The sequence below is a fragment of the Mchenga conophoros genome, linkage group LG3 (genome assembly GCF_057382185.1).
Source record: "Mchenga conophoros isolate Kocher_MC1m ecotype Shallow Benthic linkage group LG3, M_conophoros_male_GT1.1, whole genome shotgun sequence".
In the NCBI taxonomy this organism is placed as follows: Eukaryota; Metazoa; Chordata; class Actinopteri; order Cichliformes; family Cichlidae; genus Mchenga; species Mchenga conophoros.
In genome coordinates this window covers 82207160-82234270 of record NC_140528.1, presented here as the reverse complement: position 1 = coordinate 82234270, position 27111 = coordinate 82207160, and the positions used below count along the sequence as shown (strand labels likewise).

General features: G+C 59.4%; 4 non-coding genes and 4 pseudogenes across 4 annotated transcripts; all 8 read right to left on the bottom strand.

Moving 5' to 3' along the window:
- Nucleotides 1–2121: 2121 nt before the first annotated feature.
- LOC146580981 (5S ribosomal RNA) lies at nt 2122–2240 on the bottom strand. The gene has a single exon (XR_014891796.1). It is a non-coding gene; the product is annotated as a 5S ribosomal RNA (ribosomal RNA).
- A 2755-nt stretch (nt 2241–4995) lies between these two features.
- On the bottom strand, nt 4996–5114 carry LOC146580980 (5S ribosomal RNA; annotated as a pseudogene).
- A 3771-nt stretch (nt 5115–8885) lies between these two features.
- Nucleotides 8886–9004, bottom strand: LOC146580979 (5S ribosomal RNA; annotated as a pseudogene).
- A 3849-nt stretch (nt 9005–12853) lies between these two features.
- Nucleotides 12854–12972, bottom strand: LOC146580978 (5S ribosomal RNA; annotated as a pseudogene).
- A 3172-nt stretch (nt 12973–16144) lies between these two features.
- Nucleotides 16145–16263, bottom strand: LOC146580977 (5S ribosomal RNA). Its single transcript, XR_014891795.1, has one exon. It is a non-coding gene; the product is annotated as a 5S ribosomal RNA (ribosomal RNA).
- Nucleotides 16264–18857: 2594 nt separating this feature from the next.
- Nucleotides 18858–18976, bottom strand: LOC146580976 (5S ribosomal RNA). Its single transcript, XR_014891923.1, has one exon. It is a non-coding gene; the product is annotated as a 5S ribosomal RNA (ribosomal RNA).
- Nucleotides 18977–21803: 2827 nt separating this feature from the next.
- Nucleotides 21804–21922, bottom strand: LOC146580975 (5S ribosomal RNA; annotated as a pseudogene).
- Nucleotides 21923–25094: 3172 nt separating this feature from the next.
- Nucleotides 25095–25213, bottom strand: LOC146580974 (5S ribosomal RNA). The gene has a single exon (XR_014891794.1). It is a non-coding gene; the product is annotated as a 5S ribosomal RNA (ribosomal RNA).
- Between the last annotated feature and the right edge of the window lie 1898 nt (nt 25214–27111).

The following is a 27111-nucleotide window of genomic DNA, read 5'->3' as shown; positions in this document are numbered from 1 at the left end:
GTGGTGTAAGTGGCCTCAGCAAGAGCCACAGACCCTGGTGTGGTGTAATTGGCCTAAGCCAGAGCCACAGGCCCTGGTGTGGTGTAAGTGGCCTGAGCAAGCAGCACAGGGCCTGGTTTGGTGAAGATGGCCTCAGCAAGCAGCCACAGGCCCTGGTTTGGTGTAAGTGGCCTCAGCTAGCAGCCACAGGCCCTGGTGTGGTGTGAGTGGCCTCAGCCAGCAGCCACAGGCCCTGGTGTGGTCTAAGTGGCCTCAGCCAGTGCCACAGGCCCTGGTGTGGTGTAAGTGGCCTGAGCAAGAGCCACAGGCCCTGGTGTGGTGTAAGTGGCCTGAGCAAGTGCCACAGGCCCTGGTGTGGTGTAAGTGGCCTGAGCAAGTGCCACAGGCCCTGGTGTGGTGTAAGTGGCCTCAATAGCAAATAAGGCCCTGGTGTGGTGTAAGTGGCCTGAGCAAGAACCACAGGGCCTGGTTTGGTGAAGATGGCCTCGGCCAGAAGCGCAGGGCCTGGTGTGATGTGAGTGGCCTGAGCAAGAGCCACAGGCCCTGGTGTGGTGTAAGTGGCCTCAGCCAGCAGCCACAGGCCCTGGTGTGGTGTAAGTGGCCTCAGCCAGAAGCCACAGGCACTGGTGTGGTGTAAGTGGCCTCAGCCAGCAGCAAAAGGGCCCTGGTGTGGTGTAGGTGGCCTCAGCCAGCAGCCACAAGCCCTTGTGTGGTGTAAGTGGCCTCAGCCAGCAGCCACAGGCCCTGGTGTGGTGTAGGTGGCCTCAGCCAGCAGCCACAGGCCCTTGTGTGGTGTAATTGGCCTCAATAGCAACTAAGGCCCTGGTGTGGTGTAGGTGGCCTAAGCCAGCAGCCACAGGCCCTGGTGTGGTGTAAGTGGCCTCAGCCAGTGCCACAGGCCCTGGTGTGGTGTAAGTGGCCTCAGCCAGTGCCACAGGCCCTGGTGTGGTGTAAGTGGCCTGAGCAAGAGCCACAGACCCTGGTGTGGTGTAATTGGCCTCAATAGCAACTAAGGCCCTGGTGTGGTGTAGGTGGCCTCAGCCAGCAGCCACAGGCCCTGGTGTGGTGTAAGTGGCCTAAGCCAGAGCCACAGGCCCTGGTGTGGTGTAAGTGGCCTGAGCAAGAGCCACAGGGCCTGGTTTGGTGAAGATGGCCTCGGCCAGAAGCGCAGGGCCTGGTGTGATGTGAGTGGCCTGAGCAAGAGCCACAGGCCCTGGTGTGGTGTAAGTGGCCTCAGCCAGCAGCCACAGGCCCTGGTGTGGTGTAAGTCGCCTCAGCCAGAAGCCACAGGCACTGGTGTGGTGTAAGTGGCCTCAGCCAGCAGCAAAAGGGCCCTGGTGTGGTGTAAGTGGCCTCAGCCAGCAGCCACAGGCCCTGGTGTGGTGTAGATGGCCTCAGCCAGCAGCCACAGGCCCTGGTGTGGTGTAAGTGGCCTCAGCCAGCAGCCACAGGCCCTGGTGTGGTCTAAGTGGCCTCAGCAAGAAGCACAGGGCCTGGTGTGATATGAGTGGCCTGAGCAAGAGCCACAGGCCCTGGTGTGGTGTAAGTGGCCTGAGCAAGAGCCACAGGCCCTGGTGTGGTGTAAGTGGCCTGAGCAAGAGCCACAGGCCCTGGTGTGGTGTAGGTGGCCTCAGCCAGCAGCCACAGGCCCTGGTGTGGTGTAGGTGGCCTCAGCCAGCAGCCACAAGCCCTTGTGTGGTGTAAGTGGCCTCAGCCAGCAGCCACAGGCCCTGGTGTGGTGTAAGTGGCCTCAGCCAGTGCCACAGGCCCTGGTGTGGTGTAAGTGGCCTGAGCAAGAGCCACAGACCATGGTGTGGTGTAATTGGCCTCAATAGCAACTAAGGCCCTGGTGTGGTGTAAGTGGCCTCAGCCAGCAGCCACAGGCCCTGGTGTGGTGTAAGTGGCCTCAGCCAGAGCCACAGGCCCTTATGTGGTGTAAGTGGCCCAAGCCGTTCACTCAGGCCCTGGTGTGGTGTAGGTGGCATCAGCTAGCAGCACAAGACATTGGAAAACAGCCAAAAGCAATGTCGTTAATGTGCCCTCATTAATGGGCAGCTGCTTTTGGTCTTTTAATACACCCCTTCTCTGGATCAAAAGCGGTTCAATGACATGAAAATCAAAGGCTTACAGCACCAGGTATTCCCAGGCAGTCTCCCATCCAAGTACTAACCAAGCCCAGCCCTGCTTAGCTTCCGAGATCAGACGAGGTCGGGCGTGCTCAGGGTGGTATGGCCGTAAGCTGCTGGCCCCAGCACAATGTCTCAATTTATGGATTCAAGTGACTAGGTGGCAAGTACCTGAAGTTACGAAGACAATCCTATAACCATACCTGCATGTTTGCATAATACCCTAACCCAAAGGCTCAGTTTGGCATTTATCCAACAGCACAGGCCCTGGATTGTTGAAGATGGCGTCAGGAACCAGCACAGGGCCTGGTGTGTTGTACATGGCCACAGCAAGCAGCACAGGGCCTGGTTTGGTGAAGATGGCCTCGGCCAGAAGCACAGGGCCTGGTGTGATATGAGTGGCCTGAGCAAGAGCCACAGGCCCTGGTGTGTTGTAAGTGGCCTCAGCCAGCAGCCACAGGCCCTGGTGTGGTGTAGGTGGCCTCAGCCAGCAGCCACAGGCCCTTGTGTGGTGTAATTGGCCTCAATAGCAACTAAGGCCCTGGTGTGGTGTAGGTGGCCTCAGCCAGCAGCCACAGGCCCTGGTGTGGTGTAAGTGGCCTCAGCCAGTGCCACAGGCCCTGGTGTGGTGTAAGTGGCCTGAGCAAGAGCCACAGACCCTGGTGTGGTGTAATTGGCCTCAATAGCAACTAAGGCCCTGGTGTGGTGTAGGTGGCCTCAGCCAGCAGCCACAGGCCCTGGTGTGGTGAAAGTGGCCTCAGCCAGAGCCACAGGCCCTGGTGTGGTGTAAGTCGCCTCAGCCAGAAGCCACAGGCACTGGTGTGGTGTAAGTGGCCTCAGCCAGCAGCAAAAGGGCCCTGGTGTGGTGTAAGTGGCCTCAGCCAGCAGCCACAGGCCCTGGTGTGGTGTATGTGGCCTCAGCCAGCAGCCACAGGCCCTGGTTTGGTGAAGATGGCCTCGGCCAGCAGCAACAGGACCTGGTTTGATATGAGTGGCCTGAGCCAGCAGCCACAGGCCCTGGTGTGGTGTAAGTGGCCTCAGCCAGCAGCAACAGGCCCTGGTGTGGTGTAAGTCGCCTCAGCCAGAAGCCACAGGCACTGGTGTGGTGTAAGTGGCCTCAGCCAGCAGCAACAGGCCCTGGTGTGGTGTAAGTCGCCTCAGCAAGCAGCCACAGGCCCTGGTGTGGTGTAGGTGGTCTCAGCCAGCAGCCACAGGCCCTGGTGTGGTGTAAGTGGCCTCAGCCAGCAGCCACAGGCCCTGGTGTGGTGTAAGTGGCCTCAGCAAGAGCCACAGACCCTGGTGTGGTGTAATTGGCCTAAGCCAGAGCCACAGGCCCTGGTGTGGTGTAAGTGGCCTGAGCAAGAACCACAGGGCCTGGTTTGGTGAAGATGGCCTCGGCCAGAAGCGCAGGGCCTGGTGTGATGTGAGTGGCCTGAGCAAGAGCCACAGGCCCTGGTGTGGTGTAAGTGGCCTCAGCCAGCAGCCACAGGCCCTGGTGTGGTGTAAGTCGCCTCAGACAGAAGCCACAGGCACTGGTGTGGTGTAAGTGGCCTCAGCCAGCAGCCACAGGCCCTGGTGTGGTGTAAGTGGCCTGAGCAAGAGCCACAGGCCCTGGTGTGGTGTAAGTGGCCTGAGCAAGAGCCACAGACCCTGGTGTGGTGTAATTGGCCTCAATAGCAACTAATGCCCTGGTGTGGTGTAAGTGGCCTCAGCCAGCAGCCACAGGCCCTGGTGTGGTGTAAGTGGCCTCAGCTAGCAGCCACAGGCCCTGGTGTGGTGTGAGTGGCCTCAGCCAGCAGCCACAGGCCCTGGTGTGGTCTAAGTGGCCTCAGCCAGTGCCACAGGCCCTGGTGTGGTGTAAGTGGCCTGAGCAAGAGCCACAGGCCCTGGTGTGGTGTAAGTGGCCTCAGCCAGCAGCCACAGGCCCTGGTGTGGTGTAAGTGGCCTGAGCAAGTGCCACAGGTCCTGGTGTGGTGTAAGTGGCCTAAGCCAGAGCCACAGGCCCTGGTGTGGTGTAAGTGGCCTCAATAGCAAATAAGGCCCTGGTGTGGTGTAAGTGGCCTGAGCAAGAACCACAGGGCCTGGTTTGGTGAAGATGGCCTCGGCCAGAAGCGCAGGGCCTGGTGTGATGTGAGTGGCCTGAGCAAGAGCCACAGGCCCTGGTGTGGTGTAAGTGGCCTCAGCCAGCAGCCACAGGCCCTGGTGTGGTGTAAGTGGCCTCAGCCAGAAGCCACAGGCACTGGTGTGGTGTAAGTGGCCTCAGCCAGCAGCAAAAGGGCCCTGGTGTGGTGTAGGTGGCCTCAGCCAGCAGCCACAGGCCCTGGTGTGGTGTAAGTGGTCTCAATAGCAACTAAGGCCCTGGTGTGGTGTAAGTGGCTTCAGCCAGCAGCCACAGGACCTGGTGTGGTGTAAGTGGCCTCAATAGCAACTAAGGCCCTGGTGTGGTGTAAATGGCCTCAGCCAGCAGCCACAGGCCCTGGTGTGGTGTAGGTGGCCTCAGCCAGCAGCCACAGGCCCTGGTGTGGTGTAAGTGGCCTCAATAGCAACTAAGGCCCTGGTGTGGTGTAAGTGGCTTCAGCCAGCAGCCACAGGCTCTGGTGTGGTGTAACTGGCCTCAGCCAGCAGCCACAGGCCCTGGTGTGGTGTAAGTGGCCTCAGCCAGAGCCACAGGCCCTGATGTGGTGTAAGTGGCCCCAGCCGGTCACTCAGGCCCTGGTGTGGTGTAGGTGGCATCAGCTAGCAGCACAAGACATTGGAAAACAGCCAAAAGCAGTGTCGTTAATGTGCCCTCATTAATGGGCAGCTGCTTTTGGTCTTTTAATACACCCCTTCTCTGGATCAAAAGCGGTTCAATGACATGAAAATGAAAGGCTTACAGCACCAGGTATTCCCAGGCAGTCTCCCATCCAAGTACTAACCAAGCCCAGCCCTGCTTAGCTTCCGAGATCAGACGAGGTCGGGCTTGCTTAGGGTGGTATGGCCGTAAGCTGCTGGCCCCAGCACAATGTCTCAATTTATGGATTCAAGTGATTAGGTGGCAAGTACCTGAAGTTACGAAGACAATGCTATAACCATACCTGCATGTTTGCATAATACCCTAACCCAAAGGCTCAGTTTGGCATTTATCCAACAGCACAGGCCCTGGATTGTTGAAGATGGCCTCAGGAACCAGCACAGGGCCTGGTGTGTTGTACATGGCCACAGCAAGCAGCACAGGGCCTGGTTTGGTGAAGATGGCCTCAGCCAGAAGCACAGGGCCTGGTGTGATATGAGTGGCCTGAGCAAGAGCCACAGGCCCTGGTGTGGTGTAAGTGGCCTGAGCAAGAGCCACAGGCCCTGGTGTGGTGTAAGTGGCCTGAGCAAGAGCCACAGGCCCTGGTGTGGTGTAGGTGGCCTCAGCCAGCAGCCACAGGCCCTGGTGTGGTGTAGGTGGCCTCAGCCAGCAGCCACAAGCCCTTGTGTGGTGTAAGTGGCCTGAGCCAGAGCCACAGGCCCTGGTGTGGTGTAACTGGCCTGAATAGCAAATAAGGCCCTGGTGTGGTGTAAGTGGCCTCAGCCAGAGCCACAGGCCCTGGTGTGGTGTAAGTGGCCTCAATATCAACTAAGGCTCTGGTGTGGTGTAAGTGGCCTCAGCCAACAGCCACAGGCCCTGGTATGGTGTAAGTGGCCTCAGCCAGCAGCCACAGGCCCTGGTGTGGCGTAAGTGGCCAGAAGCACAGGGCCTGGTGTGATGTGAGTGGCCTGAGCAAGAGCCACAGACCCTGGTGTGGTGTAATTGGCCTCAATAGCAACTAAGGCCCTGGTGTGGTGTATGTGGCCTCAGCCAGCAGCCACAGGCCCTGGTGTGGTGTAACTGGCCTCAGCCAGCAGCCACAGGCCCTGGTGTGGTGTAAGTGGCCTCAGCCAGAGCCAAAGGCCCTGATGTGGTGTAAGTCGCCTCAGCTAGCAGCACAGGGCCTGGTTTGGTGAAGATGGCCTCGGCCAGAAGCACAGGACCTGGTTTGATATGAGTGGCCTGAGCCAGCAGCCACAGGCCCTGGTGTGGTGTAAGTGGCCTCAGCCAGCAGCAACAGGCCCGGGTGTGGTGTAAGTCTCCTCAGCCAGAAGCCACAGGCACTGGTGTGGTGTAAGTGGCCTCAGCCAGCAGCAACAGGCCCTGGTGTGGTGTAAGTCGCCTCAGCAAGCAGCCACAGGCCCTGGTGTGGTGTAGGTGGTCTCAGCCAGCAGCCACAGGCCCTGGTGTGGTGTAAGTGGCATCAGCCAGCAGCCACAGGCCCTGGTGTGGTGTAAGTGGCCTCAGCAAGAGCCACAGACCCTGGTGTGGTGTAATTGGCCTAAGCCAGAGCCACAGGCCCTGGTGTGGTGTAAGTGGCCTGAGCAAGCAGCACAGGGCCTGGTTTGGTGAAGATGGCCTCAGCAAGCAGCCACAGGCCCTGGTTTGGTGTAAGTGGCCTCAGCTAGCAGCCACAGGCCCTGGTGTGGTGTGAGTGGCCTCAGCCAGCAGCCACAGGCCCTGGTGTGGTCTAAGTGGCCTCAGCCAGTGCCACAGGCCCTGGTGTGGTGTAAGTGGCCTGAGCAAGAGCCACAGGCCCTGGTGTGGTGTAAGTGGCCTGAGCAAGTGCCACAGGCCCTGGTGTGGTGTAAGTGGCCTGAGCAAGTGCCACAGGCCCTGGTGTGGTGTAAGTGGCCTCAATAGCAAATAAGGCCCTGGTGTGGTGTAAGTGGCCTGAGCAAGAACCACAGGGCCTGGTTTGGTGAAGATGGCCTCGGCCAGAAGCGCAGGGCCTGGTGTGATGTGAGTGGCCTGAGCAAGAGCCACAGGCCCTGGTGTGGTGTAAGTGGCCTCAGCCAGCAGCAAAAGGGCCCTGGTGTGGTGTAAGTGGCCTCAGCCAGCAGCCACAGGCCCTGGTGTGGTGTATGTGGCCTCAGCCAGCAGCCACAGGCCCTGGTTTGGTGAAGATGGCCTCGGCCAGCAGCAACAGGACCTGGTTTGATATGAGTGGCCTGAGCCAGCAGCCACAGGCCCTGGTGTGGTGTAAGTGGCCTCAGCCAGCAGCAACAGGCCCTGGTGTGGTGTAAGTCGCCTCAGCCAGAAGCAACAGGCACTGGTGTGGTGTAAGTGGCCTCAGCCAGCAGCAACAGGCCCTGGTGTGGTGTAAGTCGCCTCAGCAAGCAGCCACAGGCCCTGGTGTGGTGTAGGTGGTCTCAGCCAGCAGCCACAGGCCCTGGTGTGGTGTAAGTGGCCTCAGCCAGCAGCCACAGGCCCTGGTGTGGTGTAAGTGGCCTCAGCAAGAGCCACAGACCCTGGTGTGGTGTAATTGGCCTAAGCCAGAGCCACAGGCCCTGGTGTGGTGTAAGTGGCCTGAGCAAGAACCACAGGGCCTGGTTTGGTGAAGATGGCCTCGGCCAGAAGCGCAGGGCCTGGTGTGATGTGAGTGGCCTGAGCAAGAGCCACAGGCCCTGGTGTGGTGTAAGTGGCCTCAGCCAGCAGCCACAGGCCCTGGTGTGGTGTAAGTGGCCTCAGCCAGCAGCCACAGGCCCTGGTGTGGTGTAAGTGGCCTGAGCAAGAGCCACAGGCCCTGGTGTGGTGTAAGTGGCCTGAGCAAGAGCCACAGACCCTGGTGTGGTGTAATTGGCCTCAATAGCAACTAATGCCCTGGTGTGGTGTAAGTGGCCTCAGCCAGCAGCCACAGGCCCTGGTGTGGTGTAAGTGGCCTCAGCTAGCAGCCACAGGCCCTGGTGTGGTGTGAGTGGCCTCAGCCAGCAGCCACAGGCCCTGGTGTGGTCTAAGTGGCCTCAGCCAGTGCCACAGGCCCTGGTGTGGTGTAAGTGGCCTGAGCAAGAGCCACAGGCCCTGGTGTGGTGTAAGTGGCCTCAGCCAGCAGCCACAGGCCCTGGTGTGGTGTAAGTGGCCTGAGCAAGTGCCACAGGTCCTGGTGTGGTGTAAGTGGCCTAAGCCAGAGCCACAGGCCCTGGTGTGGTGTAAGTGGCCTCAATAGCAAATAAGGCCCTGGTGTGGTGTAAGTGGCCTGAGCAAGAACCACAGGGCCTGGTTTGGTGAAGATGGCCTCGGCCAGAAGCGCAGGGCCTGGTGTGATGTGAGTGGCCTGAGCAAGAGCCACAGGCCCTGGTGTGGTGTAAGTGGCCTCAGCCAGCAGCCACAGGCGCTGGTGTGGTGTAAGTGGCCTCAGCCAGAAGCCACAGGCACTGGTGTGGTGTAAGTGGCCTCAGCCAGCAGCAAAAGGGCCCTGGTGTGGTGTAGGTGGCCTCAGCCAGCAGCCACAGGCCCTGGTGTGGTGTAAGTGGTCTCAATAGCAACTAAGGCCCTGGTGTGGTGTAAGTGGCTTCAGCCAGCAGCCACAGGACCTGGTGTGGTGTAAGTGGCCTCAATAGCAACTAAGGCCCTGGTGTGGTGTAAATGGCCTCAGCCAGCAGCCACAGGCCCTGGTGTGGTGTAGGTGGCCTCAGCCAGCAGCCACAGGCCCTGGTGTGGTGTAAGTGGCCTCAATAGCAACTAAGGCCCTGGTGTGGTGTAAGTGGCTTCAGCCAGCAGCCACAGGCTCTGGTGTGGTGTAACTGGCCTCAGCCAGCAGCCACAGGCCCTGGTGTGGTGTAAGTGGCATCAGCTAGCAGCACAAGACATTGGAAAACAGCCAAAAGCAGTGTCGTTAATGTGCCCTCATTAATGGGCAGCTGCTTTTGGTCTTTTAATACACCCCTTCTCTGGATCAAAAGCGGTTCAATGACATGAAAATGAAAGGCTTACAGCACCAGGTATTCCCAGGCAGTCTCCCATCCAAGTACTAACCAAGCCCAGCCCTGCTTAGCTTCCGAGATCAGACGAGGTCGGGCTTGCTTAGGGTGGTATGGCCGTAAGCTGCTGGCCCCAGCACAATGTCTCAATTTATGGATTCAAGTGATTAGGTGGCAAGTACCTGAAGTTACGAAGACAATGCTATAACCATACCTGCATGTTTGCATAATACCCTAACCCAAAGGCTCAGTTTGGCATTTATCCAACAGCACAGGCCCTGGATTGTTGAAGATGGCCTCAGGAACCAGCACAGGGCCTGGTGTGTTGTACATGGCCACAGCAAGCAGCACAGGGCCTGGTTTGGTGAAGATGGCCTCAGCCAGAAGCACAGGGCCTGGTGTGATATGAGTGGCCTGAGCAAGAGCCACAGGCCCTGGTGTGGTGTAAGTGGCCTGAGCAAGAGCCACAGGCCCTGGTGTGGTGTAAGTGGCCTGAGCAAGAGCCACAGGCCCTGGTGTGGTGTAGGTGGCCTCAGCCAGCAGCCACAGGCCCTGGTGTGGTGTAGGTGGCCTCAGCCAGCAGCCACAAGCCCTTGTGTGGTGTAAGTGGCCTGAGCCAGAGCCACAGGCCCTGGTGTGGTGTAACTGGCCTGAATAGCAAATAAGGCCCTGGTGTGGTGTAAGTGGCCTCAGCCAGAGCCACAGGCCCTGGTGTGGTGTAAGTGGCCTCAATAGCAACTAAGGCTCTGGTGTGGTGTAAGTGGCCTCAGCCAACAGCCACAGGCCCTGGTATGGTGTAAGTGGCCTCAGCCAGCAGCCACAGGCCCTGGTGTGGCGTAAGTGGCCAGAAGCACAGGGCCTGGTGTGATGTGAGTGGCCTGAGCAAGAGCCACAGACCCTGGTGTGGTGTAATTGGCCTCAATAGCAACTAAGGCCCTGGTGTGGTGTATGTGGCCTCAGCCAGCAGCCACAGGCCCTGGTGTGGTGTAACTGGCCTCAGCCAGCAGCCACAGGCCCTGGTGTGGTGTAAGTGGCCTCAGCCAGAGCCAAAGGCCCTGATGTGGTGTAAGTCGCCTCAGCTAGCAGCACAGGGCCTGGTTTGGTGAAGATGGCCTCGGCCAGAAGCACAGGACCTGGTTTGATATGAGTGGCCTGAGCCAGCAGCCACAGGCCCTGGTGTGGTGTAAGTGGCCTCAGCCAGCAGCAACAGGCCCGGGTGTGGTGTAAGTCTCCTCAGCCAGAAGCCACAGGCACTGGTGTGGTGTAAGTGGCCTCAGCCAGCAGCAACAGGCCCTGGTGTGGTGTAAGTCGCCTCAGCAAGCAGCCACAGGCCCTGGTGTGGTGTAGGTGGTCTCAGCCAGCAGCCACAGGCCCTGGTGTGGTGTAAGTGGCATCAGCCAGCAGCCACAGGCCCTGGTGTGGTGTAAGTGGCCTCAGCAAGAGCCACAGACCCTGGTGTGGTGTAATTGGCCTAAGCCAGAGCCACAGGCCCTGGTGTGGTGTAAGTGGCCTGAGCAAGCAGCACAGGGCCTGGTTTGGTGAAGATGGCCTCAGCAAGCAGCCACAGGCCCTGGTTTGGTGTAAGTGGCCTCAGCTAGCAGCCACAGGCCCTGGTGTGGTGTGAGTGGCCTCAGCCAGCAGCCACAGGCCCTGGTGTGGTCTAAGTGGCCTCAGCCAGTGCCACAGGCCCTGGTGTGGTGTAAGTGGCCTGAGCAAGAGCCACAGGCCCTGGTGTGGTGTAAGTGGCCTGAGCAAGTGCCACAGGCCCTGGTGTGGTGTAAGTGGCCTGAGCAAGTGCCACAGGCCCTGGTGTGGTGTAAGTGGCCTCAATAGCAAATAAGGCCCTGGTGTGGTGTAAGTGGCCTGAGCAAGAACCACAGGGCCTGGTTTGGTGAAGATGGCCTCGGCCAGAAGCGCAGGGCCTGGTGTGATGTGAGTGGCCTGAGCAAGAGCCACAGGCCCTGGTGTGGTGTAAGTGGCCTCAGCCAGCAGCAAAAGGGCCCTGGTGTGGTGTAAGTGGCCTCAGCCAGCAGCCACAGGCCCTGGTGTGGTGTATGTGGCCTCAGCCAGCAGCCACAGGCCCTGGTTTGGTGAAGATGGCCTCGGCCAGCAGCAACAGGACCTGGTTTTATATGAGTGGCCTGAGCCAGCAGCCACAGGCCCTGGTGTGGTGTAAGTGGCCTCAGCCAGCAGCAACAGGCCCTGGTGTGGTGTAAGTCGCCTCAGCCAGAAGCCACAGGCACTGGTGTGGTGTAAGTGGCCTCAGCCAGCAGCAACAGGCCCTGGTGTGGTGTAAGTCGCCTCAGCAAGCAGCCACAGGCCCTGGTGTGGTGTAGGTGGTCTCAGCCAGCAGCCACAGGCCCTGGTGTGGTGTAAGTGGCCTCAGCCAGCAGCCACAGGCCCTGGTGTGGTGTAAGTGGCCTCAGCAAGAGCCACAGACCCTGGTGTGGTGTAATTGGCCTAAGCCAGAGCCACAGGCCCTGGTGTGGTGTAAGTGGCCTGAGCAAGAACCACAGGGCCTGGTTTGGTGAAGATGGCCTCGGCCAGAAGCGCAGGGCCTGGTGTGATGTGAGTGGCCTGAGCAAGAGCCACAGGCCCTGGTGTGGTGTAAGTGGCCTCAGCCAGCAGCCACAGGCCCTGGTGTGGTGTAAGTGGCCTCAGCCAGCAGCCACAGGCCCTGGTGTGGTGTAAGTGGCCTGAGCAAGAGCCACAGGCCCTGGTGTGGTGTAAGTGGCCTGAGCAAGAGCCACAGACCCTGGTGTGGTGTAATTGGCCTCAATAGCAACTAATGCCCTGGTGTGGTGTAAGTGGCCTCAGCCAGCAGCCACAGGCCCTGGTGTGGTGTAAGTGGCCTCAGCTAGCAGCCACAGGCCCTGGTGTGGTGTGAGTGGCCTCAGCCAGCAGCCACAGGCCCTGGTGTGGTCTAAGTGGCCTCAGCCAGTGCCACGGGCCCTGGTGTGGTGTAAGTGGCCTGAGCAAGAGCCACAGGCCCTGGTGTGGTGTAAGTGGCCTCAGCCAGCAGCCACAGGCCCTGGTGTGGTGTAAGTGGCCTGAGCAAGTGCCACAGGTCCTGGTGTGGTGTAAGTGGCCTAAGCCAGAGCCACAGGCCCTGGTGTGGTGTAAGTGGCCTCAATAGCAAATAAGGCCCTGGTGTGGTGTAAGTGGCCTGAGCAAGAACCACAGGGCCTGGTTTGGTGAAGATGGCCTCGGCCAGAAGCGCAGGGCCTGGTGTGATGTGAGTGGCCTGAGCAAGAGCCACAGGCCCTGGTGTGGTGTAAGTGGCCTCAGCCAGCAGCCACAGGCCCTGGTGTGGTGTAAGTGGCCTCAGCCAGAAGCCACAGGCACTGGTGTGGTGTAAGTGGCCTCAGCCAGCAGCAAAAGGGCCCTGGTGTGGTGTAGGTGGCCTCAGCCAGCAGCCACAGGCCCTGGTGTGGTGTAAGTGGTCTCAATAGCAACTAAGGCCCTGGTGTGGTGTAAGTGGCTTCAGCCAGCAGCCACAGGACCTGGTGTGGTGTAAGTGGCCTCAATAGCAACTAAGGCCCTGGTGTGGTGTAAATGGCCTCAGCCAGCAGCCACAGGCCCTGGTGTGGTGTAGGTGGCCTCAGCCAGCAGCCACAGGCCCTGGTGTGGTGTAAGTGGCCTCAATAGCAACTAAGGCCCTGGTGTGGTGTAAGTGGCTTCAGCCAGCAGCCACAGGCTCTGGTGTGGTGTAACTGGCCTCAGCCAGCAGCCACAGGCCCTGGTGTGGTGTAAGTGGCCTCAGCCAGAGCCACAGGCCCTGATGTGGTGTAAGTGGCCCCAGCCGGTCACTCAGGCCCTGGTGTGGTGTAGGTGGCATCAGCTAGCAGCACAAGACATTGGAAAACAGCCAAAAGCAGTGTCGTTAATGTGCCCTCATTAATGGGCAGCTGCTTTTGGTCTTTTAATACACCCCTTCTCTGGATCAAAAGCGGTTCAATGACATGAAAATGAAAGGCTTACAGCACCAGGTATTCCCAGGCAGTCTCCCATCCAAGTACTAACCAAGACCAGCCCTGCTTAGCTTCCGAGATCAGACGAGGTCGGGCTTGCTTAGGGTGGTATGGCCGTAAGCTGCTGGCCCCAGCACAATGTCTCAATTTATGGATTCAAGTGATTAGGTGGCAAGTACCTGAAGTTACGAAGACAATGCTATAACCATACCTGCATGTTTGCATAATACCCTAACCCAAAGGCTCAGTTTGGCATTTATCCAACAGCACAGGCCCTGGATTGTTGAAGATGGCCTCAGGAACCAGCACAGGGCCTGGTGTGTTGTACATGGCCACAGCAAGCAGCACAGGGCCTGGTTTGGTGAAGATGGCCTCAGCCAGAAGCACAGGGCCTGGTGTGATATGAGTGGCCTGAGCAAGAGCCACAGGCCCTGGTGTGGTGTAAGTGGCCTGAGCAAGAGCCACAGGCCCTGGTGTGGTGTAAGTGGCCTGAGCAAGAGCCACAGGCCCTGGTGTGGTGTAGGTGGCCTCAGCCAGCAGCCACAGGCCCTGGTGTGGTGTAGGTGGCCTCAGCCAGCAGCCACAAGCCCTTGTGTGGTGTAAGTGGCCTGAGCCAGAGCCACAGGCCCTGGTGTGGTGTAACTGGCCTGAATAGCAAATAAGGCCCTGGTGTGGTGTAAGTGGCCTCAGCCAGAGCCACAGGCCCTGGTGTGGTGTAAGTGGCCTCAATAGCAACTAAGGCTCTGGTGTGGTGTAAGTGGCCTCAGCCAACAGCCACAGGCCCTGGTATGGTGTAAGTGGCCTCAGCCAGCAGCCACAGGCCCTGGTGTGGCGTAAGTGGCCAGAAGCACAGGGCCTGGTGTGATGTGAGTGGCCTGAGCAAGAGCCACAGACCCTGGTGTGGTGTAATTGGCCTCAATAGCAACTAAGGCCCTGGTGTGGTGTATGTGGCCTCAGCCAGCAGCCACAGGCCCTGGTGTGGTGTAACTGGCCTCAGCCAGCAGCCACAGGCCCTGGTGTGGTGTAAGTGGCCTCAGCCAGAGCCAAAGGCCCTGATGTGGTGTAAGTCGCCTCAGCTAGCAGCACAGGGCCTGGTTTGGTGAAGATGGCCTCGGCCAGAAGCACAGGACCTGGTTTGATATGAGTGGCCTGAGCCAGCAGCCACAGGCCCTGGTGTGGTGTAAGTGGCCTCAGCCAGCAGCAACAGGCCCTGGTGTGGTGTAAGTCTCCTCAGCCAGAAGCCACAGGCACTGGTGTGGTGTAAGTGGCCTCAGCCAGCAGCAACAGGCCCTGGTGTGGTGTAAGTCGCCTCAGCAAGCAGCCACAGGCCCTGGTGTGGTGTAGGTGGTCTCAGCCAGCAGCCACAGGCCCTGGTGTGGTGTAAGTGGCATCAGCCAGCAGCCACAGGCCCTGGTGTGGTGTAAGTGGCCTCAGCAAGAGCCACAGACCCTGGTGTGGTGTAATTGGCCTAAGCCAGAGCCACAGGCCCTGGTGTGGTGTAAGTGGCCTGAGCAAGCAGCACAGGGCCTGGTTTGGTGAAGATGGCCTCAGCAAGCAGCCACAGGCCCTGGTTTGGTGTAAGTGGCCTCAGCTAGCAGCCACAGGCCCTGGTGTGGTGTGAGTGGCCTCAGCCAGCAGCCACAGGCCCTGGTGTGGTCTAAGTGGCCTCAGCCAGTGCCACAGGCCCTGGTGTGGTGTAAGTGGCCTGAGCAAGAGCCACAGGCCCTGGTGTGGTGTAAGTGGCCTGAGCAAGTGCCACAGGCCCTGGTGTGGTGTAAGTGGCCTGAGCAAGTGCCACAGGCCCTGGTGTGGTGTAAGTGGCCTCAATAGCAAATAAGGCCCTGGTGTGGTGTAAGTGGCCTGAGCAAGAACCACAGGGCCTGGTTTGGTGAAGATGGCCTCGGCCAGAAGCGCAGGGCCTGGTGTGATGTGAGTGGCCTGAGCAAGAGCCACAGGCCCTGGTGTGGTGTAAGTGGCCTCAGCCAGCAGCCACAGGCCCTGGTGTGGTGTAAGTGGCCTCAGCCAGAAGCCACAGGCCCTGGTGTGGTGTAAGTGGCCTCAGCCAGCAGCCACAGGCCCTTGTGTGGTGTAATTGGCCTCAATAGCAACTAAGGCCCTGGTGTGGTGTAGGTGGCCTAAGCCAGCAGCCACAGGCCCTGGTGTGGTGTAAGTGGCCTCAGCCAGTGCCACAGGCCCTGGTGTGGTGTAAGTGGCCTCAGCCAGTGCCACAGGCCCTGGTGTGGTGTAAGTGGCCTGAGCAAGAGCCACAGACCCTGGTGTGGTGTAATTGGCCTCAATAGCAACTAAGGCCCTGGTGTGGTGTAGGTGGCCTCAGCCAGCAGCCACAGGCCCTGGTGTGGTGTAAGTGGCCTAAGCCAGAGCCACAGGCCCTGGTGTGGTGTAAGTGGCCTGAGCAAGAGCCACAGGGCCTGGTTTGGTGAAGATGGCCTCGGCCAGAAGCGCAGGGCCTGGTGTGATGTGAGTGGCCTGAGCAAGAGCCACAGGCCCTGGTGTGGTGTAAGTGGCCTCAGCCAGCAGCCACAGGCCCTGGTGTGGTGTAAGTCGCCTCAGCCAGCAGCCACAGGCCCTGGTGTGGTGTAGATGGCCTCAGCCAGCAGCCACAGGCCCTGGTGTGGTGTAAGTGGCCTCAGCCAGCAGCCACAGGCCCTGGTGTGGTCTAAGTGGCCTCAGCCAGAAGCACAGGGCCTGGTGTGATATGAGTGGCCTGAGCAAGAGCCACAGGCCCTGGTGTGGTGTAAGTGGCCTGAGCAAGAGCCACAGGCCCTGGTGTGGTGTAAGTGGCCTGAGCAAGAGCCACAGGCCCTGGTGTGGTGTAGGTGGCCTCAGCCAGCAGCCACAAGCCCTTGTGTGGTGTAAGTGGCCTCAGCCAGCAGCCACAGGCCCTGGTGTGGTGTAAGTGGCGTCAGCCAGTGCCACAGGCCCTGGTGTGGTGTAAGTGGCCTGAGCAAGAGCCACAGACCATGGTGTGGTGTAATTGGCCTCAATAGCAACTAAGGCCCTGGTGTGGTGTAAGTGGCCTCAGCCAGCAGCCACAGGCCCTGGTGTGGTGTAAGTGGCCTCAGCCAGAGCCACAGGCCCTTATGTGGTGTAAGTGGCCCCAGCCGTTCACTCAGGCCCTGGTGTGGTGTAGGTGGCATCAGCTAGCAGCACAAGACATTGGAAAACAGCCAAAAGCAATGTCGTTAATGTGCCCTCATTAATGGGCAGCTGCTTTTGGTCTTTTAATACACCCCTTCTCTGGATCAAAAGCGGTTCAATGACATGAAAATGAAAGGCTTACAGCACCAGGTATTCCCAGGCAGTCTCCCATCCAAGTACTAACCAAGCCCAGCCCTGCTTAGCTTCCGAGATCAGACGAGGTCGGGCGTGCTCAGGGTGGTATGGCCGTAAGCTGCTGGCCCCAGCACAATGTCTCAATTTATGGATTCAAGTGACTAGGTGGCAAGTACCTGAAGTTACGAAGACAATCCTATAACCATACCTGCATGTTTGCATAATACCCTAACCCAAAGGCTCAGTTTGGCATTTATCCAACAGCACAGGCCCTGGATTGTTGAAGATGGCCTCAGGAACCAGCACAGGGCCTGGTGTGTTGTACATGGCCACAGCAAGCAGCACAGGGCCTGGTTTGGTGAAGATGGCCTCGGCCAGAAGCACAGGGCCTGGTGTGATATGAGTGGCCTGAGCAAGAGCCACAGGCCCTGGTGTGTTGTAAGTGGCCTCAGCCAGCAGCCACAGGCCCTGGTGTGGTGTAGGTGGCCTCAGCCAGCAGCCACAGGCCCTTGTGTGGTGTAATTGGCCTCAATAGCAACTAAGGCCCTGGTGTGGTGTAGGTGGCCTCAGCCAGCAGCCACAGGCCCTGGTGTGGTGTAAGTGGCCTCAGCCAGTGCCACAGGCCCTGGTGTGGTGTAAGTGGCCTGAGCAAGAGCCACAGACCCTGGTGTGGTGTAATTGGCCTCAATAGCAACTAAGGCCCTGGTGTGGTGTAGGTGGCCTCAGCCAGCAGCCACAGGCCCTGGTGTGGTGTAAGTGGCCTCAGCCAGCAGCCACAGGCCCTGGTGTGGTGTAAGTGGCCTGAGCAAGAGCCACAGGCCCTGGTGTGGTGTAAGTGGCCTGAGCAAGAGCCACAGACCCTGGTGTGGTGTAATTGGCCTCAATAGCAACTAATGCCCTGGTGTGGTGTAGGTGGCCTCAGCCAGCAGCCACAGGCCCTGGTGTGGTGTAAGTGGCCTCAGCCAGCAGCCACAGGCCCTGGTGTGGTGTAAGTCGCCTCAGCCAGAAGCCACAGGCACTGGTGTGGTGTAAGTGGCCTCAGCCAGCAGCAAAAGGGCCCTGGTGTGGTGTAAGTGGCCTCAGCCAGCAGCCACAGGCCCTGGTGTGGTGTATGTGGCCTCAGCCAGCAGCCACAGGCCCTGGTTTGGTGAAGATGGCCTCGGCCAGCAGCAACAGGACCTGGTTTGATATGAGTGGCCTGAGCCAGCAGCCACAGGCCCTGGTGTGGTGTAAGTGGCCTCAGCCAGCAGCAACAGGCCCTGGTGTGGTGTAAGTCGCCTCAGCCAGAAGCCACAGGCACTGGTGTGGTGTAAGTGGCCTCAGCCAGCAGCAACAGGCCTTGGTGTGGTGTAAGTCGCCTCAGCAAGCAGCCACAGGCCCTGGTGTGGTGTAGGTGGTCTCAGCCAGCAGCCACAGGCCCTGGTGTGGTGTAAGTGGCCTCAGCCAGCAGCCACAGGCCCTGGTGTGGTGTAAGTGGCCTCAGCAAGAGCCACAGACCCTGGTGTGGTGTAAGTGGCCTGAGCAAGCAGCACAGGGCCTGGTTTGGTGAAGATGGCCTCAGCAAGCAGCCACAGGCCCTGGTTTGGTGTAAGTGGCCTCAGCTAGCAGCCACAGGCCCTGGTGTGGTGTGAGTGGCCTCAGCCAGCAGCCACAGGCCCTGGTGTGGTCTAAGTGGCCTCAGCCAGTGCCACAGGCCCTGGTGTGGTGTAAGTGGCCTGAGCAAGAGCCACAGGCCCTGGTGTGGTGTAAGTGGCCTGAGCAAGTGCCACAGGCCCTGGTGTGGTGTAAGTGGCCTGAGCAAGTGCCACAGGCCCTGGTGTGGTGTAAGTGGCCTCAATAGCAAATAAGGCCCTGGTGTGGTGTAAGTGGCCTGAGCAAGAACCACAGGGCCTGGTTTGGTGAAGATGGCCTCGGCCAGAAGCGCAGGGCCTGGTGTGATGTGAGTGGCCTGAGCAAGAGCCACAGGCCCTGGTGTGGTGTAAGTGGCCTCAGCCAGCAGCCACAGGCCCTGGTGTGGTGTAAGTGGCCTCAGCCAGAAGCCACAGGCACTGGTGTGGTGTAAGTGGCCTCAGCCAGCAGCCACAGGCCCTTGTGTGGTGTAATTGGCCTCAATAGCAACTAAGGCCCTGGTGTGGTGTAGGTGGCCTAAGCCAGCAGCCACAGGCCCTGGTGTGGTGTAAGTGGCCTCAGCCAGTGCCACAGGCCCTGGTGTGGTGTAAGTGGCCTCAGCCAGTGCCACAGGCCCTGGTGTGGTGTAAGTGGCCTGAGCAAGAGCCACAGACCCTGGTGTGGTGTAATTGGCCTCAATAGCAACTAAGGCCCTGGTGTGGTGTAGGTGGCCTCAGCCAGCAGCCACAGGCCCTGGTGTGGTGTAAGTGGCCTAAGCCAGAGCCACAGGCCCTGGTGTGGTGTAAGTGGCCTGAGCAAGAGCCACAGACCCTGGTGTGGTGTAATTGGCCTCAATAGCAACTAATGCCCTGGTGTGGTGTAGGTGGCCTCAGCCAGCAGCCACAGGCCCTGATGTGGTGTAAGTGGCCCCAGCCGGTCACTCAGGCCCTTGTGTGGTGTAGGTTGCATCAGCTAGCAGCACAAGACATTGGAAAAGAGCCAAAAGCAGTGTCGTTAATGTGCCCTCATTAATGGGCAGCTGCTTTTGGTCTTTTAATACACCCCTTCTCTGGATCAAAAGCGGTTCAATGACATGAAAATCAAAGGCTTACAGCACCAGGTATTCCCAGGCAGTCTCCCATCCAAGTACTAACCAAGCCCAGCCCTGCTTAGCTTCCGAGATCAGACGAGGTCGGGCGTGCTCAGGGTGGTATGGCCATAAGCTGCTGGCCCCAGCACAATGACTCAATTTATGGATTCAAGTGATTAGGTGGCAAGTACCTGAAGTTACGAAGACAATCCTATAACCATACCTGCATGTTTGCATAATACCCTAACCCAAAGGCTCAGTTTAGCATTTATCCAACAGCACAGGCCCTGGATTGTTGAAGATGGCCTCAGGAACCAGCACAGGGCCTGGTGTGTTGTACATGGCCACAGCTAGCAGCACAGGGCCTGGTTTGGTGAAGATGGCCTAGGCCAGAAGAGCAGGGCCTGGTGTGATGTGAGTGGCCTGAGCAAGAGCCACATACCCTGGTGTGGTGTAATTGGCCTCAATAGCAACTAAGGCCCTGGTGTGGTGTAGGTGGCCTCAGCCAGCAGCCACAGGCCCTGGTGTGGTGTAAGTGGCCTCAATAGCAACTAAGGCCCTGGTGTGGTGTAAGTGGCCTGAGCAAGAGCCACATACCCTGGTGTGGTGTAATTGGCCTCAATAGCAACTAAGGCCCCGGTGTGGTGTAGGTGGCCTCAGCCAGGAGCCACAGGCCCTGGTGTGGTGTAAGTGGCCTGAGCAAGAGCCACAGGCCCTGGTGTGGTGTAAGTGGCCTGAGCAAGTGCCACAGGCCCTGGTGTGGTGTAAGTGGCCTGAGCAAGTGCCACAGGCCCTGGTGTGGTGTAAGTGGCCTCAATAGCAAATAAGGCCCTGGTGTGGTGTAAGTGGCCTGAGCAAGAACCACAGGGCCTGGTTTGGTGAAGATGGCCTCGGCCAGAAGCGCAGGGCCTGGTGTGATGTGAGTGGCCTGAGCAAGAGCCACAGGCCCTGGTGTGGTGTAAGTGGCCTCAGCCAGCAGCAAAAGGGCCCTGGTGTGGTGTAAGTGGCCTCAGCCAGCAGCCACAGGCCCTGGTGTGGTGTATGTGGCCTCAGCCAGCAGCCACAGGCCCTGGTTTGGTGAAGATGGCCTCGGCCAGCAGCAACAGGACCTGGTTTGATATGAGTGGCCTGAGCCAGCAGCCACAGGCCCTGGTGTGGTGTAAGTGGCCTCAGCCAGCAGCAACAGGCCCTGGTGTGGTGTAAGTCGCCTCAGCCAGAAGCCACAGGCACTGGTGTGGTGTAAGTGGCCTCAGCCAGCAGCAACAGGCCCTGGTGTGGTGTAAGTCGCCTCAGCAAGCAGCCACAGGCCCTGGTGTGGTGTAGGTGGTCTCAGCCAGCAGCCACAGGCCCTGGTGTGGTGTAAGTGGCCTCAGCCAGCAGCCACAGGCCCTGGTGTGGTGTAAGTGGCCTCAGCAAGAGCCACAGACCCTGGTGTGGTGTAATTGGCCTAAGCCAGAGCCACAGGCCCTGGTGTGGTGTAAGTGGCCTGAGCAAGAACCACAGGGCCTGGTTTGGTGAAGATGGCCTCGGCCAGAAGCGCAGGGCCTGGTGTGATGTGAGTGGCCTGAGCAAGAGCCACAGGCCCTGGTGTGGTGTAAGTGGCCTCAGCCAGCAGCCACAGGCCCTGGTGTGGTGTAAGTGGCCTCAGCCAGCAGCCACAGGCCCTGGTGTGGTGTAAGTGGCCTGAGCAAGAGCCACAGGCCCTGGTGTGGTGTAAGTGGCCTGAGCAAGAGCCACAGACCCTGGTGTGGTGTAATTGGCCTCAATAGCAACTAATGCCCTGGTGTGGTGTAAGTGGCCTCAGCCAGCAGCCACAGGCCCTGGTGTGGTGTAAGTGGCCTCAGCTAGCAGCCACAGGCCCTGGTGTGGTGTGAGTGGCCTCAGCCAGCAGCCACAGGCCCTGGTGTGGTCTAAGTGGCCTCAGCCAGTGCCACGGGCCCTGGTGTGGTGTAAGTGGCCTGAGCAAGAGCCACAGGCCCTGGTGTGGTGTAAGTGGCCTCAGCCAGCAGCCACAGGCCCTGGTGTGGTGTAAGTGGCCTGAGCAAGTGCCACAGGTCCTGGTGTGGTGTAAGTGGCCTAAGCCAGAGCCACAGGCCCTGGTGTGGTGTAAGTGGCCTCAATAGCAAATAAAGCCCTGGTGTGGTGTAAGTGGCCTGAGCAAGAACCACAGGGCCTGGTTTGGTGAAGATGGCCTCGGCCAGAAGCGCAGGGCCTGGTGTGATGTGAGTGGCCTGAGCAAGAGCCACAGGCCCTGGTGTGGTGTAAGTGGCCTCAGCCAGCAGCCACAGGCCCTGGTGTGGTGTAAGTGGCCTCAGCCAGAAGCCACAGGCACTGGTGTGGTGTAAGTGGCCTCAGCCAGCAGCAAAAGGGCCCTGGTGTGGTGTAGGTGGCCTCAGCCAGCAGCCACAGGCCCTGGTGTGGTGTAAGTGGTCTCAATAGCAACTAAGGCCCTGGTGTGGTGTAAGTGGCTTCAGCCAGCAGCCACAGGACCTGGTGTGGTGTAAGTGGCCTCAATAGCAACTAAGGCCCTGGTGTGGTGTAAATGGCCTCAGCCAGCAGCCACAGGCCCTGGTGTGGTGTAGGTGGCCTCAGCCAGCAGCCACAGGCCCTGGTGTGGTGTAAGTGGCCTCAATAGCAACTAAGGCCCTGGTGTGGTGTAAGTGGCTTCAGCCAGCAGCCACAGGCTCTGGTGTGGTGTAACTGGCCTCAGCCAGCAGCCACAGGCCCTGGTGTGGTGTAAGTGGCCTCAGCCAGAGCCACAGGCCCTGATGTGGTGTAAGTGGCCCCAGCCGGTCACTCAGGCCCTGGTGTGGTGTAGGTGGCATCAGCTAGCAGCACAAGACATTGGAAAACAGCCAAAAGCAGTGTCGTTAATGTGCCCTCATTAATGGGCAGCTGCTTTTGGTCTTTTAATACACCCCTTCTCTGGATCAAAAGCGGTTCAATGACATGAAAATGAAAGGCTTACAGCACCAGGTATTCCCAGGCAGTCTCCCATCCAAGTACTAACCAAGACCAGCCCTGCTTAGCTTCCGAGATCAGACGAGGTCGGGCTTGCTTAGGGTGGTATGGCCGTAAGCTGCTGGCCCCAGCACAATGTCTCAATTTATGGATTCAAGTGATTAGGTGGCAAGTACCTGAAGTTACGAAGACAATGCTATAACCATACCTGCATGTTTGCATAATACCCTAACCCAAAGGCTCAGTTTGGCATTTATCCAACAGCACAGGCCCTGGATTGTTGAAGATGGCCTCAGGAACCAGCACAGGGCCTGGTGTGTTGTACATGGCCACAGCAAGCAGCACAGGGCCTGGTTTGGTGAAGATGGCCTCAGCCAGAAGCACAGGGCCTGGTGTGATATGAGTGGCCTGAGCAAGAGCCACAGGCCCTGGTGTGGTGTAAGTGGCCTGAGCAAGAGCCACAGGCCCTGGTGTGGTGTAAGTGGCCTGAGCAAGAGCCACAGGCCCTGGTGTGGTGTAGGTGGCCTCAGCCAGCAGCCACAGGCCCTGGTGTGGTGTAGGTGGCCTCAGCCAGCAGCCACAAGCCCTTGTGTGGTGTAAGTGGCCTGAGCCAGAGCCACAGGCCCTGGTGTGGTGTAACTGGCCTGAATAGCAAATAAGGCCCTGGTGTGGTGTAAGTGGCCTCAGCCAGAGCCACAGGCCCTGGTGTGGTGTAAGTGGCCTCAATAGCAACTAAGGCTCTGGTGTGGTGTAAGTGGCCTCAGCCAACAGCCACAGGCCCTGGTATGGTGTAAGTGGCCTCAGCCAGCAGCCACAGGCCCTGGTGTGGCGTAAGTGGCCAGAAGCACAGGGCCTGGTGTGATGTGAGTGGCCTGAGCAAGAGCCACAGACCCTGGTGTGGTGTAATTGGCCTCAATAGCAACTAAGGCCCTGGTGTGGTGTATGTGGCCTCAGCCAGCAGCCACAGGCCCTGGTGTGGTGTAACTGGCCTCAGCCAGCAGCCACAGGCCCTGGTGTGGTGTAAGTGGCCTCAGCCAGAGCCAAAGGCCCTGATGTGGTGTAAGTCGCCTCAGCTAGCAGCACAGGGCCTGGTTTGGTGAAGATGGCCTCGGCCAGAAGCACAGGACCTGGTTTGATATGAGTGGCCTGAGCCAGCAGCCACAGGCCCTGGTGTGGTGTAAGTGGCCTCAGCCAGCAGCAACAGGCCCTGGTGTGGTGTAAGTCTCCTCAGCCAGAAGCCACAGGCACTGGTGTGGTGTAAGTGGCCTCAGCCAGCAGCAACAGGCCCTGGTGTGGTGTAAGTCGCCTCAGCAAGCAGCCACAGGCCCTGGTGTGGTGTAGGTGGTCTCAGCCAGCAGCCACAGGCCCTGGTGTGGTGTAAGTGGCATCAGCCAGCAGCCACAGGCCCTGGTGTGGTGTAAGTGGCCTCAGCAAGAGCCACAGACCCTGGTGTGGTGTAATTGGCCTAAGCCAGAGCCACAGGCCCTGGTGTGGTGTAAGTGGCCTGAGCAAGCAGCACAGGGCCTGGTTTGGTGAAGATGGCCTCAGCAAGCAGCCACAGGCCCTGGTTTGGTGTAAGTGGCCTCAGCTAGCAGCCACAGGCCCTGGTGTGGTGTGAGTGGCCTCAGCCAGCAGCCACAGGCCCTGGTGTGGTCTAAGTGGCCTCAGCCAGTGCCACAGGCCCTGGTGTGGTGTAAGTGGCCTGAGCAAGAGCCACAGGCCCTGGTGTGGTGTAAGTGGCCTGAGCAAGTGCCACAGGCCCTGGTGTGGTGTAAGTGGCCTGAGCAAGTGCCACAGGCCCTGGTGTGGTGTAAGTGGCCTCAATAGCAAATAAGGCCCTGGTGTGGTGTAAGTGGCCTGAGCAAGAACCACAGGGCCTGGTTTGGTGAAGATGGCCTCGGCCAGAAGCGCAGGGCCTGGTGTGATGTGAGTGGCCTGAGCAAGAGCCACAGGCCCTGGTGTGGTGTAAGTGGCCTCAGCCAGCAGCCACAGGCCCTGGTGTGGTGTAAGTGGCCTCAGCCAGAAGCCACAGGCACTGGTGTGGTGTAAGTGGCCTCAGCCAGCAGCCACAGGCCCTTGTGTGGTGTAATTGGCCTCAATAGCAACTAAGGCCCTGGTGTGGTGTAGGTGGCCTAAGCCAGCAGCCACAGGCCCTGGTGTGGTGTAAGTGGCCTCAGCCAGTGCCACAGGCCCTGGTGTGGTGTAAGTGGCCTCAGCCAGTGCCACAGGCCCTGGTGTGGTGTAAGTGGCCTGAGCAAGAGCCACAGACCCTGGTGTGGTGTAATTGGCCTCAATAGCAACTAAGGCCCTGGTGTGGTGTAGGTGGCCTCAGCCAGCAGCCACAGGCCCTGGTGTGGTGTAAGTGGCCTAAGCCAGAGCCACAGGCCCTGGTGTGGTGTAAGTGGCCTGAGCAAGAGCCACAGGGCCTGGTTTGGTGAAGATGGCCTCGGCCAGAAGCGCAGGGCCTGGTGTGATGTGAGTGGCCTGAGCAAGAGCCACAGGCCCTGGTGTGGTGTAAGTGGCCTCAGCCAGCAGCCACAGGCCCTGGTGTGGTGTAAGTCGCCTCAGCCAGCAGCCACAGGCCCTGGTGTGGTGTAGATGGCCTCAGCCAGCAGCCACAGGCCCTGGTGTGGTGTAAGTGGCCTCAGCCAGCAGCCACAGGCCCTGGTGTGGTCTAAGTGGCCTCAGCCAGAAGCACAGGGCCTGGTGTGATATGAGTGGCCTGAGCAAGAGCCACAGGCCCTGGTGTGGTGTAAGTGGCCTGAGCAAGAGCCACAGGCCCTGGTGTGGTGTAAGTGGCCTGAGCAAGAGCCACAGGCCCTGGTGTGGTGTAGGTGGCCTCAGCCAGCAGCCACAAGCCCTTGTGTGGTGTAAGTGGCCTCAGCCAGCAGCCACAGGCCCTGGTGTGGTGTAAGTGGCGTCAGCCAGTGCCACAGGCCCTGGTGTGGTGTAAGTGGCCTGAGCAAGAGCCACAGACCATGGTGTGGTGTAATTGGCCTCAATAGCAACTAAGGCCCTGGTGTGGTGTAAGTGGCCTCAGCCAGCAGCCACAGGCCCTGGTGTGGTGTAAGTGGCCTCAGCCAGAGCCACAGGCCCTTATGTGGTGTAAGTGGCCCCAGCCGTTCACTCAGGCCCTGGTGTGGTGTAGGTGGCATCAGCTAGCAGCACAAGACATTGGAAAACAGCCAAAAGCAATGTCGTTAATGTGCCCTCATTAATGGGCAGCTGCTTTTGGTCTTTTAATACACCCCTTCTCTGGATCAAAAGCGGTTCAATGACATGAAAATGAAAGGCTTACAGCACCAGGTATTCCCAGGCAGTCTCCCATCCAAGTACTAACCAAGCCCAGCCCTGCTTAGCTTCCGAGATCAGACGAGGTCGGGCGTGCTCAGGGTGGTATGGCCGTAAGCTGCTGGCCCCAGCACAATGTCTCAATTTATGGATTCAAGTGACTAGGTGGCAAGTACCTGAAGTTACGAAGACAATCCTATAACCATACCTGCATGTTTGCATAATACCCTAACCCAAAGGCTCAGTTTGGCATTTATCCAACAGCACAGGCCCTGGATTGTTGAAGATGGCCTCAGGAACCAGCACAGGGCCTGGTGTGTTGTACATGGCCACAGCAAGCAGCACAGGGCCTGGTTTGGTGAAGATGGCCTCGGCCAGAAGCACAGGGCCTGGTGTGATATGAGTGGCCTGAGCAAGAGCCACAGGCCCTGGTGTGTTGTAAGTGGCCTCAGCCAGCAGCCACAGGCCCTGGTGTGGTGTAGGTGGCCTCAGCCAGCAGCCACAGGCCCTTGTGTGGTGTAATTGGCCTCAATAGCAACTAAGGCCCTGGTGTGGTGTAGGTGGCCTCAGCCAGCAGCCACAGGCCCTGGTGTGGTGTAAGTGGCCTCAGCCAGTGCCACAGGCCCTGGTGTGGTGTAAGTGGCCTGAGCAAGAGCCACAGACCCTGGTGTGGTGTAATTGGCCTCAATAGCAACTAAGGCCCTGGTGTGGTGTAGGTGGCCTCAGCCAGCAGCCACAGGCCCTGGTGTGGTGTAAGTGGCCTCAGCCAGCAGCCACAGGCCCTGGTGTGGTGTAAGTGGCCTGAGCAAGAGCCACAGGCCCTGGTGTGGTGTAAGTGGCCTGAGCAAGAGCCACAGACCCTGGTGTGGTGTAATTGGCCTCAATAGCAACTAATGCCCTGGTGTGGTGTAGGTGGCCTCAGCCAGCAGCCACAGGCCCTGGTGTGGTGTAAGTGGCCTCAGCCAGCAGCCACAGGCCCTGGTGTGGTGTAAGTCGCCTCAGCCAGAAGCCACAGGCACTGGTGTGGTGTAAGTGGCCTCAGCCAGCAGCAAAAGGGCCCTGGTGTGGTGTAAGTGGCCTCAGCCAGCAGCCACAGGCCCTGGTGTGGTGTATGTGGCCTCAGCCAGCAGCCACAGGCCCTGGTTTGGTGAAGATGGCCTCGGCCAGCAGCAACAGGACCTGGTTTGATATGAGTGGCCTGAGCCAGCAGCCACAGGCCCTGGTGTGGTGTAAGTGGCCTCAGCCAGCAGCAACAGGCCCTGGTGTGGTGTAAGTCGCCTCAGCCAGAAGCCACAGGCACTGGTGTGGTGTAAGTGGCCTCAGCCAGCAGCAACAGGCCTTGGTGTGGTGTAAGTCGCCTCAGCAAGCAGCCACAGGCCCTGGTGTGGTGTAGGTGGTCTCAGCCAGCAGCCACAGGCCCTGGTGTGGTGTAAGTGGCCTCAGCCAGCAGCCACAGGCCCTGGTGTGGTGTAAGTGGCCTCAGCAAGAGCCACAGACCCTGGTGTGGTGTAAGTGGCCTGAGCAAGCAGCACAGGGCCTGGTTTGGTGAAGATGGCCTCAGCAAGCAGCCACAGGCCCTGGTTTGGTGTAAGTGGCCTCAGCTAGCAGCCACAGGCCCTGGTGTGGTGTGAGTGGCCTCAGCCAGCAGCCACAGGCCCTGGTGTGGTCTAAGTGGCCTCAGCCAGTGCCACAGGCCCTGGTGTGGTGTAAGTGGCCTGAGCAAGAGCCACAGGCCCTGGTGTGGTGTAAGTGGCCTGAGCAAGTGCCACAGGCCCTGGTGTGGTGTAAGTGGCCTGAGCAAGTGCCACAGGCCCTGGTGTGGTGTAAGTGGCCTCAATAGCAAATAAGGCCCTGGTGTGGTGTAAGTGGCCTGAGCAAGAACCACAGGGCCTGGTTTGGTGAAGATGGCCTCGGCCAGAAGCGCAGGGCCTGGTGTGATGTGAGTGGCCTGAGCAAGAGCCACAGGCCCTGGTGTGGTGTAAGTGGCCTCAGCCAGCAGCCACAGGCCCTGGTGTGG